The 18687-nt window shown below is 40.8% G+C and overlaps 1 long non-coding RNA gene across 4 annotated transcripts in view; it reads left to right on the top strand.

Moving 5' to 3' along the window:
• LOC113898349 overlaps positions 1-18687 on the top strand; it is a 304517-nt gene that overhangs the window by 42546 nt on the left and 243284 nt on the right. For all 4 annotated transcript variants that reach the window (XR_003512615.1, XR_003512617.1, XR_003512616.1 and 1 more), the window contains exons 2-3: positions 593-779; positions 3328-3386. This is a non-coding gene — a long non-coding RNA (uncharacterized LOC113898349). The remainder of the gene's footprint in view (positions 1-592; positions 780-3327; positions 3387-18687) is intronic.

The raw sequence follows: 18687 nt of genomic DNA on the forward strand, positions 1-18687 counted from the left end.
TTTTGTGATATAAGTGAAGTAATTATGTAACTCATTTACTATAGTATCTTGCTGATAATAAATGCTCAATTAATGTTAGCTAGATGGCATTTTAACCAGTGATTTAAAAAGCAACAAACAGACTTTGGGTTTGAAGTTCTAAATATACAACAATCATAAAGGTCCTAGTGAGAGTGAGAGAGAGGGAGAGAAGTGATGGTTAATGTGCGTTCCCCTACTAACTGGCGGCTTTAAGTTCCACTTCATAGGGGCTGTTCAAGAACATAATAACGGGCCACAAACACAACCGCCCTTCAATAACATGAAGGTGAGCTGCACGCAGAAGGTGGGCACGAGGACTACAAAGGTGCAGTGAAGCACAATGGGAGGAAACATAAAATAGCTGTTGATCACTGGGATGTAGTAACAGCAAGAGCTGGCGGGGACCAGTCAGAGAAGAGGTGGCTCAGAGGAAGGGAGACAACTGAGCTTCCCATGAGACAAATTCACTGAGCTCCAAACAGCAGGCGACTGGGCAAGTCTACCAAAGGATTTCCCCTTGTATTCTGGCCTGGGGTGCTGTCCAGGTCAGCAGGTCTCTCTCTCTCCACAGTTGGAACACAGATCCAGACAACGTCTCCTAGAGACAGCCCAGGAGAGTGAAAAGAGCAGAGGCTGTGTGTTTTCTCACAACTCCACCAGCTCGGTGAACTTGGGCAAGTCACTTGACCTCTGTGGGACTCAATAACACGGTCTATAAAACATGACAACATTGTCAACCCAGAAAGCAATCAATAAAGGTTAGTGTCCTCAGATTTCCTTCTCAGCCCTAAGTCATCTAATAGTTGGCTTATTTAAATGTGTATGTTTCTATATGAACACTAGATCCAGCCCTTAAAGCACCCAGGGGTTACTAAAGTGAATCTGAGGATTCTTTGCCATGGGGACAAGCAGATTTCTCTTCTCTGTCACAACAGGAAATCATCACCACCCATCATTCCTCTGCAATCATTTCAGCTGCAGCCGAAACAGGTCCCTTTCTTTATCTCAGGATTACTGTTACTCTGGGAAACTCTCTAGAGCTTCAAAATTCTTGGTGCATTTAGTGAATTTTGCTTTCAATCCAGATTCCAGATACAGACTTTTAAAACTATGATTTAATATATATATATATATTTTTTTTTTTACATCGTGGCAACCAAACCTCAAATCTTTTCAAACCTCAAAGAAAGCCTGCTGTCATTGGTTTTGCCCTTATCCACATCAGCATGTACTTCCTTACCACAAATTAGGTCACAGATAAGTTTGGAGCTGCCAATCAGCCTCGGATTCATCAAGCATTTTAAACTGCTGGTGCCGCAGTACAGACGCGCCAGTGTGTGCCACCGATAACGGTATCATTTGCATAGTTACAATCAGTTAGTGATAGAATGCCTGAGAGGCAGAGGGGATGCATGGCAAATGCAAAGTCACTTTCAGATTTGCATTCATTTTGGTTTTAAACGGGGAACAGAGGACCTGACTGAAAGGGGCGTCACCTCCCATGCAGCTGGATTCTGCGGCGCCTCTGCCTATAGAGCGTTTCAACCCTTTGAAAGTGCTTTGTGATCTTCCTATGAACTATTCTTCTCAACAATGTCTGACATCCCTAGTAGGCATTATTATCCATAATTTAGTGAAAGGGAAGTGAATCAAAAACAGGTTGAATGACTTGTTCAACCCCGCAGGAAGTCACAGCGCAGGCAGAGGAAGAACCCACAGCTTTGTACCGGCTCCCCATCTGTTGCTAAGCCCCATTAGCTGTGCTTCCTACCTGGACCTAGTAATTAGCCAAACTAAGCGCTGCCAAATAAGGACGATGCATTGATTTTTTTTTTTTTTTTAATCACGTTCCCTTTGTTGAACTTACTTTTTGACTTGGAAAACAGTGTAAAAATCCGCACCCCCGCCCCGCAAAAAAAAAAAAAAAACAGGAATAATTAAAAAAGAGAAGGAGAGTAAGATGAAGTTCATTTATTCTGAGGATTGAGAGCACAAGGAGTTAATGGTTCTAAATACTGTGGCCGGTGCTGGGAGAGAGGCTGGTAAACCTTGAGAGAATTGTGCTCTACTTAAATGACAAGTACCAGGATCTGATTGATATTCTCTGTAAAGTTTTCCCTGGTTACATTATTTTTCCTTGGCACTTATGATTTATGGAATATACCCATATTAATTAGGCATATGCTAGTATTTGGGAACAAGCGGCAATAAGAAAATCCTTTTGCATTTCATTGCATAATATATACAATTTATTGAAAAGACACAAGTTTGGAAACTTGGGGAAAAGGTTAAGCACTTGCTTCAGGTCCCATAAAGGAAAATGCTGTCAAAAGTAGATCACCATCCCCTAAATATTAAGAAACCAAAAAATAAGTTCTATCATAGGGAAAAAAAAATTTTAAAACCATGGCAATCCCTGACTCAGCAAACAAAAGCAGTTGACAAATGTACCTGCTACCCTGTCAACAGCTGATCTTGCCTTTTCAGGATGGCCTTATCAACTTAAGATCTTGTTGGAGAGTAATGAACAGGAGAAAAGACACTGGTCCTCGGATTGCTGATCCTTAGAGCTCCTTACATAGCTTGAAGGGGAGCAGGGACTGGGATAAATCAGTGCTTTGAACCTCTTGATAATTGGTGTTCAAATCTCAGAATCTGGGTATTATTCTTGGCTAAAATATTTAATATCTACCACCTGGCTGGATTGTTCCCTATATTCATATGGGGAAGACATAGTAGGCAAGCGTTCACCCTTGCAAAAGTAGCTGGCAGAACTGAACTACATACAAGCCTGACCTAGTGTGCACTCCGAGCCCTCTCTTTTCTCCCAGTTTCTCCCATATGGATTAGGAATGCCAGTCATTTCTGGAGAGGGCAAGGGAGTGCACACAAGAGGAGAGTTTATTTTTAATTAGAGTGCCCCCTAAATGCAAAAGCAAACCTGTATCGCAGAAATTTAGCAACATGAATGAACCATTTGTTGAATACTGACTTGGATATAACATTTTACAAAGGATATTTCTAAACATCACAAGAACCCTGCAGAACAGGTAGCTCAGAATGACCTATGCAGGCAGCTAAAAAGCTGAGAGTGACGAGGTCTCTAACTCTGGGGTCAGAGGGCAGTGCTCCTGAAGTCCTCTTCGAATTCATTGGGCAATTCAGAGGAAGTCCCAAAGTGAGTTCTTTCTTATGTTATCTGTGATATTTAGACTTGCTCAGTTCTCAGTCAACTTTTATAAATATAATTACTTCCAGGGATGTCTTCATGTTCACATTTTCCTTATTATGCTATTTTCTTGGCAGTGTGCATCCTCAGGCATCCAGCCATCTGACCATGACCACAGGTTGACAGACACTGTCCTGTAAGTGGGAGCATTTTTATTCCTTTCTCCACCCCACCCGCACCCCATCAGCTCCAGATTCCTTCTCTTACTCCCACATGGTCCTTGGGATGGAAAACTTCTGCTCATATCAGATAAGTCCCACAAATCACTTAAAGATTTGTGGCAATCACATAACTGCAGCATCATTGGTTTTCTTTTTAACTTTTAAAATTTATTTATTTGGCTGAGCCAGGTCTTAGTTGTGGCATGTGGGATGTAGTTCCCCAACCAGGGACAGAACTTGGGTCCCCAGCATTGGGAGCATGGATCTTAGCCACTGAACCACCAGGAAGTCCCACAGAATCAGATTTTTCTAGAGTTTTTAAGATTGTAAAAAACACCAATGGCAATGATTACTCAACCTGGCTTGGGAAGGAGTCTGCTGATGAAGGACAGTCTAGGGGGTGCTCAAATCATGGTTCAGGCTGTGAACAGCCCATGGATGGTTATACCACAAAGGTCAATTTGTCCATCATAGATTTATCTTTATCTGATTTGCTTAAGAGGAACTCTTCAAATTTATTTGTCCCTGTTTTGTACATATTCAGCGAACACAGTAGAGATAATGATACTCTGCACAATGGACAAGTCTTTTTTTACTAAACCTGTCCAAGACATGCACATATATAAAATACATTGCATTTCCCAAAATAGCAAGTCTGTTTGCATCAAAATAAGGTGATTAAGAATGTATATCCTGGAGTCAGTTACTAAGATCCTTAGCTGTGCGTTTTGGGGAAATTTATTTCATTTCTTTAAGTCCTTGGCTTCCTTCTGTGAAAACAATATAAAAAGAGAACTTACATTATAGGGTTGTTTTGAGGATTAAATGTGATGATGTATATAAAGCCCACAGCACAGCATCCAACCGTACTATACACTTGATGATTGTTTTTGCAAGTACCTCTGTCCACATGCACACACAGTGCACACACAAGGCAAGGAAGGAAGGGCGTCAGGAGGATGGACACTTCCTATAATGAATTTACTCCATTAGAGGAGATATTGCTATTCTCATCTTATCCATGAGGGAAAAGCAGAGACAGATTAAAATGGCTTCCACCAGCTCACACAGTTGGTTATTGATCAAGTCAGAATCAATTCAGGATTCTGATTGCAGCTTGTCTTCATACAAAAGCTCTTCAAATAGCTGCACTCTGCTTCTAACAGTGCTCTCTGCTATAGGTATAATCAGCCTGAACAAAAAGCAAAGGCATAATAAAAGAGCTTCATGGAAACTGCTTTCAACTTTATTCCATGATCTTTTCCCACAATTCTTCCTAACTATTCACCTTCTGGTTATCTTAGAGGATAGATACACAGGGCTGGGGCTTCCCAGGTGGTGCTAGTGGTAAAGTGTCTGTCTGCCAAAGAAGCAGATGCCTGAGACAGGAGTTCGATCCCTGGGTCAGGAAGATCCTGTGGAGGAGGGCATGGCAACCTATGCCAGTATTCTTGCCTGGAGAATCCCATGGACAGAGGAGGCTGGTGGGCTGCAGTCCATAGGATCGCATAGAGTTGAAAGTGACTTAGCACCCACACATGCACCCAGACAAAGCTCATTCCAAGTCCACCTGGATCTAATCACCCACAACCTGGGTAAAGCATAGGAGTAAGGATGTTGCTACCAGAGGCTGGGGGAAAAACCAGTAACACATCTTTTAAAGCTGAAATGAACAAGATTGAAACATGTTCTTAACCTTGAAGGATTTTTTTTAAGGTTCCATTTATATGTAGTTATTTTGATAAGCCATTTTCATGTTAATTTTGTTTATACATATTCTAAGTTTCAATAAAATGTGCAGTGGCTTTTGTTTTTCCATTTTATGTAGATCTGTATCATCCTTATTGACTTTACATAATGAAAAAGTGGCTTCCCAGTGTCATTAGTATTGATCTTGATGAGGGCGAAAGTAACTGTTAACTCTCAAAATCATCTGTAAATATTTAATCATCCCCATTGATACTATGAAAAATAGATCAAGTGCTCATTTTCTTTCCTGCAGTCATAGTATTTGACTCTATAAATGGCAGAAATCTGTATCCTCATGGTTAAAAAACAAAACAAAAGCAATAAACAAACCTTACATATCTACGAGACTTTTCAGATTTCAATGAGAAAAAGGATGCAAGAATCTAAAAATAAATCTTTTTCTTAAGGTATTATTTTACCTCATTTCTAACAATAGTGATCCAAAAACATTTGAAAGAAGGTACTGCCAACATCACAGCTGACTGCCAATATTCCCAGGACTCCTTTCCTCCTGGGTACTAGTGGGGCTGACCTACAGAGCTTAGTGCTCAGTCCTGTCCAACTCTTTGTGATCCCATGGACTGGAGCCCAACAGGCTTCTATGAACATGGGATTCTCTAGGCAAGACTACTGGAGTTAGTTGCTATTTCCTACTCCAGAGGATCTTCCTGACCCAGGGATCGAACTTGAGTCTCCTGTTTCTCCTGAAATGGCAGGTGGATTCTTTAATGCGCCACCTTGGAAGCCCTGCAGGCCCCATTGTAATAAGGTGTGGTCATAGGACTGTCTTTGGTTACTTAAGTGTTAGCAAAGGTAAAACATTTCAGTCTGAAACAGTTAATTACCAATGCCTTATCTCTAGCTCTTTCTGCCCTTTGAGGTTGTTTATGGAAGATTTCTTGTTGTGGAAGTTTAAGATGTTGAAGAAGCCCAAGCCATCTATTTACAGAGCTCCCTTTTACTCATAGATGGCATTGAGTGACCGAAAAGTACACTCTATTTTGTTAAGCTACTGAAAACTGGGGGATTGTTTAACCAAACCTGTCTTGATTTATTGGCCCAGCTATAAAATATTGATGTCCACTTTCTCTTTTACTAAAAGCAAAGATTAAAAAAAAATGCCCAAAGACCTCAGTAACAACGTGTGGCAAAATTTTGTCCATATATATCATTAGAAGCAAGAGATAACAAGAATTAATATTGTATGTTGATGCATATATGTGGAATCTGAAAAAAATCGGTATAGATGACCTTATTTACAAAGTAGAAATACAGACACAGATGTAAAGAACAAGCATATGGATACCAAGGGAGTAACTGGAGAGTAGAATGAATTGGTAGATTGGGATTGACACGTATACACTACTGATACTATGCATAAAATAGATAATTAATGGGAACATACTGTATAGTGCGGGGAACTCGACTCAGTGTTCTGTGGTGACCTGAATGGGAAAGGAAAGGAAAGTGAAGTTGCTCAGTCATGTCCGGCTCTTTGCCACCCCATGGACTGTAGCTTACCAGGCTCCTCCATCCATGGGATTTTCCAGGCAAGAGTACTGGAGTGGGTTGTCATTTCCTGACCTAAATGGGAAAAAAAAATCCCCCAAAGAGGGAATATATGTATATGTATGGACTTTCCAGGTGGCACAGTGGTAAAGAATCGACCTGCCAATGCAGGAGATGCAAGAGACACACATTCTATCCATGGGTCATGAAGATTCCCTGGCGAAAGGAATAGCTACCCACTCTTGTATTCTTGGGGCTTCCCTGGTGGCTCAGAGGTTAAAGCGTCTGCTCGCAATGCAGGAGACCTGGGTTCGATCCCTGGGTCAGGAAGATCCCCTGGAGAAGGAAATGGCAACCCACTCCAGTATTCTTGCCTGGAGAATCCCATGGACAGAGGAGCTTGGTGGGCTACAGTCCACGGCATCGCAGAGTCGGACACAGCTGAGCAACTTCACTTTCACTTTCACTTTCCTGTATTCTTGCCTGGAGAATCCCATGGACAGAGTAGCCTATCAGGCTAGAGTGGATGAGGTCGAAAAGAGTCAGAAATGACTGAGCAACTGAACACACACACATACACACACACACACACACATATTAGAGATTAGGGGCTGAGAAGTAATGGGCTTAACAGTAATTGTCCATTTTACTGGCTCTGGATCTTAAAAAAAGAGATAATTTAGAGAGGATGTAAAATTATTGGCTCAATTATTTTATGTCACTAATTATTTTTTTTAATTTTTATTAGAGTACAGTTGCTTTACAATGTTGTGTTAGTTTCTACTGTATAGTAAAGTGAATCAGCTATACATATACATACGTTTTGTGTGTGTGCTCAATCATGTCCTACTTTTTGTAGCCCCATGCTACTGTAGTCCGACCGTCTCCCCTGACCATGGGATTCTCCAGGCAAGAATACTGGAGTGAGTTGCCATTTCCTACTCTAGGGCATCTTCCTGAACTTGGGATCAAACCAGTGTCTCCTGCATTGGCAGGTGGATTCTTTGCCACTGTGCCACCTGGGAAGCCCATAACCTCTAATAGTTTCCAGTAAGTAAAGAAAATGACTGGAACGAAACTCTATATTTATTCAATATTGTTTTAATAAAGTGAAATAATTAGACTATTTTTAAAGGATATATAGGGAAAAGAGGATTGCAGTCAAAAAGAAGTTATATTAGATTGAAAGAGTTCTGAGTTATTTTTGCCGTATTCCAGGTTAAATATAATTTGGTCACATTGCATTTTTTCTTTTTATTTACTTTTCCTCAGTTTAAAACAACATTTTTTGGCTCAGTTTCTATGGGTCAGGAGTCTGAGCACAGTTTAACTAGATTCTCTGCTTCAGGGTCTCACAAAAGTTCAATTACAAAGTTAGTCTGGAATACATTTCCATCCGAGGCTTTACTGCAGGTATCTGCTCTTATGGTTATTGGCAGCATTTAATTTCTCATGGACTGTTGGACAAAGGGCCTCAGCTTCTTGTTGGCTGTTGGTCAAAGACCATCCTCAGCTCCTAAAACCTGCTTCAATCATTCCCTGGATTTGTCTCATTAGTCCCAAGAGATCCATTCTCCAGGAGGCTGATGTCTTTGGAGTGCATCAGCTGAGTGCCTCTGCTTTCCATCTTCCAGCTGTGTTTGACCAGTGAGAGGCACCCAGCAGAAAATGTAGACAGGAAGGAGATTGAGTTTGTGTTTCTGTTTCCCTGATTTCCTCTCCTCCTTGCCAGGCATTGAGTTGGCTAATTTTTTCTAAACAAAAATCAAAGCATTTTTAATCAGGGGCCTTCAGGTCCAGCTGTTGTCTCTGGATCCTCATAGTTAATTCCCCACTTGCCACTTAGACAGAGTAGTAATGGCTTCCCAGTTGGCTGGTCCTGGGACGCTTTATTGTTCCCCTTGGTTTCCCTTAATTTGTTCATACCATTTAAGACATTCCTTTATTTAAACTCTCCCTATTTATCTTATTTGACTATGCACATGTTTGTCCAGGTCTCTGCTATAACCTACTTTCTAAAAATCAGCCTAATTTTAAATGACTCCTTAGTAGCATCAGTGACTTTCTTCTCTTTATGAATTATTTTACCCCAAGTTTTTACATAACATGAAATTTATTATCTTAACCATTTAAACTTCATGATTCAGTGGCATTAACTACATTCACATTTTTTTGTGCAACCATCTCCAGAATTCTTTTCATCTCACAAAACTGAAATTGTACCATTAAACTATAACTCCTCCTCTTCCCTCCCTACTCCCAGTCCCTGGCAACCACCATTCTACTTTTGGTCCCTACGATTTTGACTACTCTAAATATCTCACATAAGTAGAATCATGAAGCTTTTCTCTTTTTGCTTATTTTACTAAGCTTAATGTTTTCAAGCTCCATTTATGCCATATGTGTTTCCTTTCTAAGGTGGAATAATATTCTACTATGTACATATATCCGGAGAAGGCGATGGCACCCCACTCCAGTACTCTTGCCTGGAAAACCCCATGGACGGAGGAGCCTGGTGGGCTGCAGTCCATGGGGTCACTAAGAGTCAGACATGACTGAGCGACTTCACTTTCACTTTTCAGTTTCATGCTTTGGAGAAGGAAATGGCAACCCACTCCAGTGTTCTTGCCTAGAGAATCCCAGGGACGGGGGATCCTGGTGGGTTGCCATCTATGGGGTCGCACAGAGTTGGACACGAATGAAGCGACTTAGCAGCAGCATATACATATATCACATTTTCTTATCCACTTGTACATTGATTGGCAACTAGGGATGGTTCCACCTTTTAGTTATTGTGAATAATGCTACTATGAACATGGATGTACAAATATCTCTTTGAGACATTGTGTTCAATTTTGTTGAATACATAACCAGAAGTGGAATTGATGGATTATATGTTATCTCTATTTTTAATATTTTGAGGTACCACCACACTGTTTTCCACAGCAGATATATCATTTTACAGCCCTATCAATAGTGTACAGGATTCCAGTTTTTCACATCCTCACCAACACTTGTTGCTTTCTGGGTTTTGGAGATTTTTTTTGATAGAAGTCATCCCAACAGGTATGAAATGGTAGTTCACTGCACATATTATTTGAATTTCCCTAATGATTAATGGCAGAGAGGGCAATGGCACCACACTCCAGTACTCTTGCCTGGAAAATCCCATGGCCGGAGGAGCCTGGTGGGCTGCAGTCCATGGGGTCTCCAAGAGTCGGACACGCCTGAGAGACTTCACTTTGACTTTTCACTTTCATGCACTGGAGAAGGAAATGGCAACCCACTCCAGTGTTCTTGCCTGGAGAATCCCAGGAATGGGGGAACCCGGTGGGCTGCCATCTATGGGGTCACACAGAGTCGGACACGACTGAAGCAGCTTAGCAGTAGCAGTAATGATTAATGGGCAGAAGCACATGGGCTGTGATGGACAGTGCAGAACTGTGGCCAAGAGGAACTACCCAACGCCCGAGGTGAGGGGCAGCGGCCAGGAGGAGCAACCCCACCAAGGAATGGTGGCTGAGCAGGCACAGGAGGGCCAAGAGGAGCTACTCCAAGTTCAAGGTCAGGAGGGGCAGCCATGAGGAGATACCTCTCGTCCAAGGTAAGGAGCAGCAGCTATGCTCTGCTGGAGCAGCCGTGAAGAGATACCCCACGTCCAAGGTAAGAGAAACCCAAGTAACACAGTAGGTGTTGAAAGAAGGCATCAGAGGGCAGACACACTGAAACCATACTCACAGAAAAGTAGCCAATCTCATCACATGGACCACAGCCTTGTCTAACTCAATGAAACTAAGCCATGACCTGTGGGGCCACCCAAGATGGACGGGTCATGGTAGAGAGGTCTGATAGAATATGATCCACTGGAGAAGGGAATGGCAAGCCACTTCAGTTATTCTTGCCTTGAGAACCCCATGAACAGTTGAAAAGGCAAAATAATAGGATACTGAAAGAGGAACTCCCCAGGTGGGTAGGTGCCCAATATGCTACTGAAGATCAGTGGAGAAATAACTCCAGAAAGAATGAAGGGATGGAGCCAAAGCAAAAACAATACCCAGTTGTGGATGTGACTGGTGATAGAAGCAAGGTCTGATGCTGTAAAGACCAATATTGCATTGGAACCTGGAATGTTAAGTCCATGAATCAAGGTGTGATTCATGGCAAGAGTGAACATTGACATTGTAGGAATCAGCAAACTAAAATGGACTGGAATGGGTGAATTTAATGCAGATGACCATTATGTCTACTACTATGGGCAGGAATCTCTTAAAAGAAATGGAGTAGCCATCATGGTCAACAAAAGAGTCTGAAATGCAGTACTTGGATGCAATCTCAAAAACGACAGAATGATCTCTGCTCGTTTCCAAGGCAAACCATTCAATATCACAGTAATCCAAGCCTATGCCCCAACCAGTAATGCTGAAGAAGCTGAAGTTGAACGGTTCTATGAAGACCTACAAGACCTGCTAGAACTAACACCCAAAAAAGATGTCCTTTTCATTATAGGCGATTGGAATGCAAAAGTAGGAAGTCAAGAAACACCTGGAGTAACAGGCAAATTTGGCCTTGGAATACGGAATGAAGCAGGGCAAAGGCTAATAGAGTTTTGCCAAGAGAATGCACTGGTCATAGCAAACACCCTCTTCCAACAACAAGAGAAGACTGTACACATGGACATCACCATATGATCAACACTGAAATCAGAATGATTATATTCTTTCAGCCAAAGATGGAGAAGCTCTATACAGTCAGCGAAAACAAGACCAGGAGCTGACTGTGACTCAGATCATGAACTCCTTATTGCCAAATTCAGACTGAAATTGAGTAAAGTAGGGAAAACCACTAGACCATTCAGGTATGACCTAAATCAAATCCCTTATGTTAATACAGTAGAAGTGAGAAATGGATTTAAGGGACTAGATCTGATAGATAGATTGCCTGATGAACTATGGTTGGAAGTTTGTGACATTGTACAGGAGACAGGGATCAAGACCATCCCCATGGAAAAGAAATGCAAAAAAGCAAAATGGATGTCTGGGGAGGTCTTACAAATAGCTGTGAAAATAAGAGAAGCAAAAAACAAAAGAGAAAAGGAAAGATATAAGCATCTAAATGCAGAGTTCCAAAGAATAGCAAGAAGAGATAAGGAAGCCTACCTCAGCGATCAATGCAAAGAAATAGAGGAAAACAACAGAATGGGAAAGACTAGAGATCTCCTTAAGAAAATTTAGAGATACCAAGGGAAAATTTCATGCAAAGATGGGCTCGATAAAGGACAGAAATGGTATGGACCTAACAGAAGCAGAAGATATTAAAAAGAGGTGGCAAGAATACACAGAAGAACTGTACAAAAAGGATCTTCATGACCAAGATAATCACGATGGTGTGATCACTGACCTAGAGCCAGACATCCTGGAATGTGAAGTCAAGTGGGCCTTAGAAAGCATCACTATGAACAAAGCTAGTGGAGGTGGTGGAATTCCAGTGGAGCTATTTCAAATCCTCAAAGATGATGCTGTGAAAGTGCTGCATTCAATATGTCAGCAAATTTGGAAAACTCAGCAGTGGCCACAGGATTGGAAAAGGTCAGTTTTCATTCCAATCCCAAAGAAAGGCAATGCCAAAGAATGCTCAAATTACCACACAATTACACTCATCTCACACGCTAGTAAAGTAATGCCCAAAATTCTCCAAGCCAGGCTTTAGCAATACATGAACCGTGAATTTCTAGATGCTTAAACTGGTTTTAGAAAAGGCAAAGGAACCAGAAATCAAATTGTGAACATCCACTGGATCATGGAAAAAGCAAGAGAGTTCCAGAAAAGCATCTATTTCTGCTTTATTGACTATGCCAAAGCCTTTGACTGTGTGGATCACAATAAACTGTGGAAAATTCTGAAAGAGATGGGAATCCCAGACCACCTGACCTGCCTCTTGAGAAACCTATATGCAGGTCAGGAAGCAACAGTTAGGACTGGATATGAAACAACAGACTGGTTCCAAATAGGAAAAGGAGTGCGTTAAGGCTGTATATTGTCACCCTGCTTATTTAACTTCTATGCAGAGTACATCATGAGAAATGCTGGGCTGGAATCAAGATTGCTGGGAGAAATATCAATAACCTCAGATATGCAGATGATACCACCCTTATGGCAGAAAGTGAAGAGGAACTAAAGAGCCTCTTGATGAAAGTGAAAGAGGATAGTGAAAAAGTTAGCTTAAAGCTCAACATTCAGAAAACTAAGATCGTGGCATCTGGCCCCATCACTTAATAGGAAATAGATGGGGAAACAGTGGAAACAGTGGCAGACTTTAGTTTTTGGGGATCCAAAATCACTGTAGATGGTGATTGCAGCCATGAAATTAAAAGACGCTTACTCCTTGGAAGGAAAGTTATGACCAACCTAGATAGCATATTCAAAAGCAGAGACATTACTTTGCCAACAAAGGTCTGTCTAGTCAAGGCTATGGTTTTTCCAGTGGTCATGTATGGATGTGAGATTTGGACTTTGAAGAAAGCTGAGTGCCAAAGAATTGATGCTTTTGAACTGTGGTGTTGGAGAAGACTCTTGCAAGTCCCTTGGACGGCAAGGAGATCCAACCGGTCCATTCTAAAGGAGATCAGTCCCGGGTGTTCATGGAAGGACTGATGCTAAAGCTGAAACTCCAATACTTTGGCCACCTGATGCAAAGAGTTGACTCATTGGAAAAGACTGTGATGCTGGGAGGGATTGGGGGCAGGAGGAGAAGGGGATGACACAGGATGAGATGGCTGGAAGGCATCTCCGACTCGATGGACATGAGTCTGAGTGAACTCCAGGAGTTGGTGATGGACAGGGAGGCCTGGCGTGCTACAATTCATGGGGTCGCAAAGAGTCAGACACAACTGAACGACTGAATTGAATGATTAACGATTCCCTAATAATCGTGTCCGACTCTGTGCGACCCCATAGATGGCAGCCCACCAGGCTCCCCCGTCCTTGGGATTCTCCAGGCAAGAACAATGGAGTGTGTTGCCATTTCCTTCTCCAATGCGTGAAAATGAAAAGTCAAAGTGAAGTAGCTCAGTTGTGTCCGACTCTTAGTGACCCCATGGACTGCAGCCTACCAGGCTCCTCCGTCCATGGGATTTTCCAGGCAAGAGTACTGGAGTGTGGTGCCATTGCCTTCTCTGCCCTAATGATTAGCCCTACATTATTTTCTGTGGATATCAGCTCAGTCTGGGGCTGAAGAGGCCATATTATCAAGTAGAAGGGATTTAAAACACTGCTTTGCAGCCATGAGTTTGCAGGTTTTACTCAATGGTGCTAATTTTTGCCTCTGAGCTCTTTCTTGTCCCTTTATATCTCCAATCCTATTTCTGCTGATCCTCATTCCCTATCACGGGTAAGAATGATGGTTGTGGAGATAAAATCCTATTGGAATAAGAGGTCTGAATTGGGTAGAGTAGAATGCCATAGAGGGGTGATGGAATACAAAACAGTCAGAAATTGGGTCTCTGCCACTCTATCAAATAAACTATTGACTTATTCCTGGCCTATTCTCTATAGGACTTACCACCAGTCCTAGACAGAGCTCTGCTGCTTTTAGGGTTTCCCAGGTAGTGCTCATGGTAAAGAACCCATCTGCAAAGCAGGAGATGCAGGTTCGATTCCTGAGCCGGGAAGATCCCCTGGAGGAGGGCATGTCAACCCATTCCAGTATTCTTGCCTGGAGAATCCCATGGACAGAGGAGCCTAGTGGGCTACAGTCCATAGGTCACAAAGAGTCAGACACGATTGTAGGAACTTAGGATGGAGGAATGATTAGTGATGTGTGTCTTTTCATGTGGATGAAGGAATGATTATCGATGTGTGTCTTTTCATGTGGATGAAAGAATCATTAGTGATGTGTGTCTTTTCATGCATGTATTAGACATTTGAATATCTTATTTGCAAAGAAAAAAAGAACATCTATGTAAATTCTTTGTTCACTTTTGAATTGGGTTATTTGTTTCTTTGTTGTTTAGATTTAGGAATTCTTTCTATATTCTGGATAATAATTCCTTACAAGATATATGATTTGCAATTTTTTTCTCCCATTCTGTGCAATGACTTTTTATTTTGTAGACAGTGCCTTTTGATGTGCTAAAGCTTTCATTTTCATGAAGTCCAATTTGTCCACATTGTTTTGATGCTTGTGCCTCTAGTGCCATATCTAAGAAATCATTGCCAAGTCAAACAATGTAAAGATTTTGCCCTATGTTTTCTCTTAGATTATAGTTTTAGATTTTGCATTTAGGTCATGGATCAATTTTGAGTTAATATTTGTGTATGGTGTTTGGTTAGGATCTGTCTTCATTGTTTCTCATACGGATGTCAATTTTACTAACACTGTTTGCTGAAAAGACTGTCTGTCTCTTCCAGGATGAGTGATCTTGATACACTCATCAAAATTAATTTGACCTTATATGAAGTTTTTTTAATGGACTCTATTATATTCCTGGGCTTCCCTGATAGCTCAGTTGATAAAGAATCTGCCTGCAATGTAGGAGACCCCGGTTTGATTCCTGGGTTGGGAAAATCTGCTAGAGAAGTGGTAGACTATGTACTCCAGTGTTCTTAGGCTTCCCCTGTAGCTCAGCTGGTAAAGAATCTGCCTACAATGCAGAAGACCTCAGTTTGATCCCTAGGTTGGGAAGATCCCCTGCAGAAGGGAAAGGCTACCCACTCCAGTATTCTGTCCTAGAGAATTCCAAGGGATCACAAAGAGTTGGACATGACTGAACAACTTTCACTATTCTATTCCATTAGTTTATATGTCTGTTTTTATCTTAGTATCACACTCTTTCCATTGCTGTAGCTTTATATTAAGTATTGGAATAGAAAGTATGAATCCTCACACTTTATTTTTTTTTCAGGGTTATTTTGGATATTCTAGGGGCCCTTGAGTTTTCATATAATTTGAGGGTGGATTTTTTTTTAAATTTCAGCAAAAAAAAAAAAAAAAAGATTAGGATTTTGATAGGGATCACATAAAATCAGTATGTAGATCACTTTGGTAGTACGATGTCTTAACAATATCAAACATTGTAATCCTTAAACATAGAATGTCTTTCAAATTGTATCTTCTTTAGTTTCTGTCAGCAATGTTTCAAATTTTTCATTGTACAAATCTTTCAAATGTTAGGTAAATTCCTAACATTATTTTTGATGCTGTTATAAATGGAATTGTTCTTGTGATTTCCTTTTTGGATTGTTCATTGTAACTATATGGAAGCACAACTGGTTTTTATGTGTTGACTTTGTATCCTGCCACTTTACTGAATTCATTTATTACTTCATTCATAAGATACTGCTTATAAGCAGAGATCATTTTACTTCTTCCTTTCCAATTTGGATGTATTTCACTTATTTTCCTTGCCTAATTTGCTCTGCTAAATTTTCCAGTACTATGTTGAATAGAAATGATGAAAGCAGGCATCCTTTTCTTGTTCATGATCTTAGAGAAAAATATTTCGATCTTTCAACATTGAGTTTGACTTTCCCTGAGGGTTTTATCCTATATGTTTTTTATTATGTTGAGGTACCTTCCTCCTGTTCCTAGTTTTATGAGTATTTTCATCCTGAAAGGATGTTGGAATATGTCAAATCCTTTTTCCACATCAGTTGAGATAATCACATGGATTCATTTTTTTTCCTGCATCTGTTCATGTAGTGTGTTACACGGCATGGTTTTTGTGTATGGAATCATCCTTTGATTCCAGGAATAAATCCCATTTTGTCATGTACATAAAATCTTCAATATGCTACTAAATTCATTTTTCTAATATTTTGTTGAGGATTTTGCATCAGCATTTATAAGAAATATTAATCTGTAATTTTCTGGCAGTGCCTTTGTCTGGCTTTGGCTTCATGATAAGGCTAACCTCACAGAATGAATTTTCTTCTCTTCAACTTTTTGGAAAAACTTAAGAATAATTAATGTTAGTTCTTTTTTAAGGTTTACTAGGATTCACCAATATCAATTAAGCCTGTGGCTTTTCTTTGCTGTGAGATTTTGATTACTGATTCCATTTCCTTACTCTTATAGATATACTCAGATTTTCTATTTCTTCACTAATCAGTCTGATAGGTTTCATCTATCTAGAAATTGGTTTGTTCCATCTAGGATTTGCAACCTGTTAGTGTACAATATAGTACTGCTTTTCAAATAATTTTACTTCTATATAGCATATCATCAAATCTAAATTTGAATTCCTTTAACAAAATTTTTATTTTTATTATTTCACTTTTCAGTTCCAGAATTTCTTTCTGTTTTCCTTTTACATTTTCTTTTAATTGATATTAACATTTTGTTCATACATTGTTTTCTTGACCTTTTTCAGTTGAGTTCAGTTCAGTCGCTCAGTCGTGTCCGACTCTTTGCAACCCTATGAATTGCAGTACTCCAGGCCTCCCTGTCCATCACCAACTCCCGGAGTTCACCCAAACTCACATCCATCGAGTTGGTGATGCCATCCAGCCATCTCATCCTCTGTCATCCCCTTCTCCTCCTGACTCCAATCCCTCCCAACATTAGAGTCTTTTCCAATGAGTCAACTCTTCGCATGAGGTGGCCAAAGTACTGGAGTTTCAGCTTTAGCATCATTTCTTCCAAAGAAATCCCAGGACTGATCTCCTTTAGAATGGACTGGTTGGATCTCCTTGCAGTCCAAGGGACTCTCAAGAGTCTTCTCCAACACCACAGTTCAAAAGCATCAATTCTTTGGCGCGCAGCTTTCTTCACAGTCAAATTCTCACATCCATACATGACCACTGGAAAAACCATAGCCTTGACTAGACGGACCTTTGTTGGCAAAGTAATGTCTCTGCTTTTCAATATGCTATCTAGGTTGGTCATAACTTTCCTTCCAAGGAGTAAGCATCTTTTAATTTCATAGCTTCTATCACCATCTGCAGTGATTTTGGAGCCCAGAAAAATAAAGTCAGCCACTGTTTCCACTGTTTCCCCCTCTATTTCCCATGAAGTGATGGGGCCAGATGCCATGATCTTCGTTTTCTGAATGTTGAGCTTTAAGCCAACTTTTTCACTCTCCTCTTTCACTTTCATCAAGAGGCTTTTTAGTTCCTCTTCACTTTTTGCCATAAGGGTCGTGTCATCTGCATATCTGAGGTTATTGAGATTTCTCCCGGCAAGCTTGATTCCAGCTTGTGCTTCTTCCAGCCCAGCGTTTCTCATGATGTACTCTGCATATAAGTTAAATAAGCAGGGTGACAATATACAGCCTTAACACACTCCTTTTCCTATTTGGAACCAGTTTAAGCCTCCCTATCCATCACCAACTCCCGGAGTCCACCCAAACCCATGTCCATTGTGTCGGTGATGCCATCCAACCATCTCATCCTCTGTCCACCCCTTCTCCTCCTTCCCTCAATCTGCCCTTGACCTTTTTAACATCTTTTAATTCTTTGAGCATCTTTAAGACAGCTTTAATGTCTTTGTCTGGTAGATCCACTATCAGGACAGTTTTTCAGAGATAGTTCTTGCTTTATTTATTTTTTCTTGTTTAAATGGTCCATACTTCCTTTGTATGCCTTGTTTTTTTAAGTGAAAACTGGACATTTGATATCTGCCATGACCAGAAGTAAGGAAATAACCCTTTCCCCAGTGTTGTACTTGGGTTCTGATCCCAACCACTTGCTAGGTTCTGACTGATTTCTCTTCTAGCTCAAGGTCATTGATTCTCCATTCTTGCTCCCCACTCAGCACTCCTTGATGGTAGAGGAAAGTGGATCCAAAACTGGACTGAGCCTGGTCCCTGGATATTACTGCATGGAGTCATGGATACATGGTGCATGAATAAGACATAAGCCATGGTTTTGCTCAGCTATTGAGATTCATGCACTTATGAGACCCAGCAGCTAGTCACCTGATTAATGTATGGAGAATAAAGCAAGCACACATGGTTTGTACATGTGTACTTTTTAAAATTTTATTTTGTTGTCATTAAGCTTAAAATTTTATGATAAATGCAGT

This window comes from Bos indicus x Bos taurus, chromosome 9 (genome assembly GCF_003369695.1).
Source record: "Bos indicus x Bos taurus breed Angus x Brahman F1 hybrid chromosome 9, Bos_hybrid_MaternalHap_v2.0, whole genome shotgun sequence".
Classification (NCBI taxonomy): Eukaryota; Metazoa; Chordata; class Mammalia; order Artiodactyla; family Bovidae; genus Bos; species Bos indicus x Bos taurus.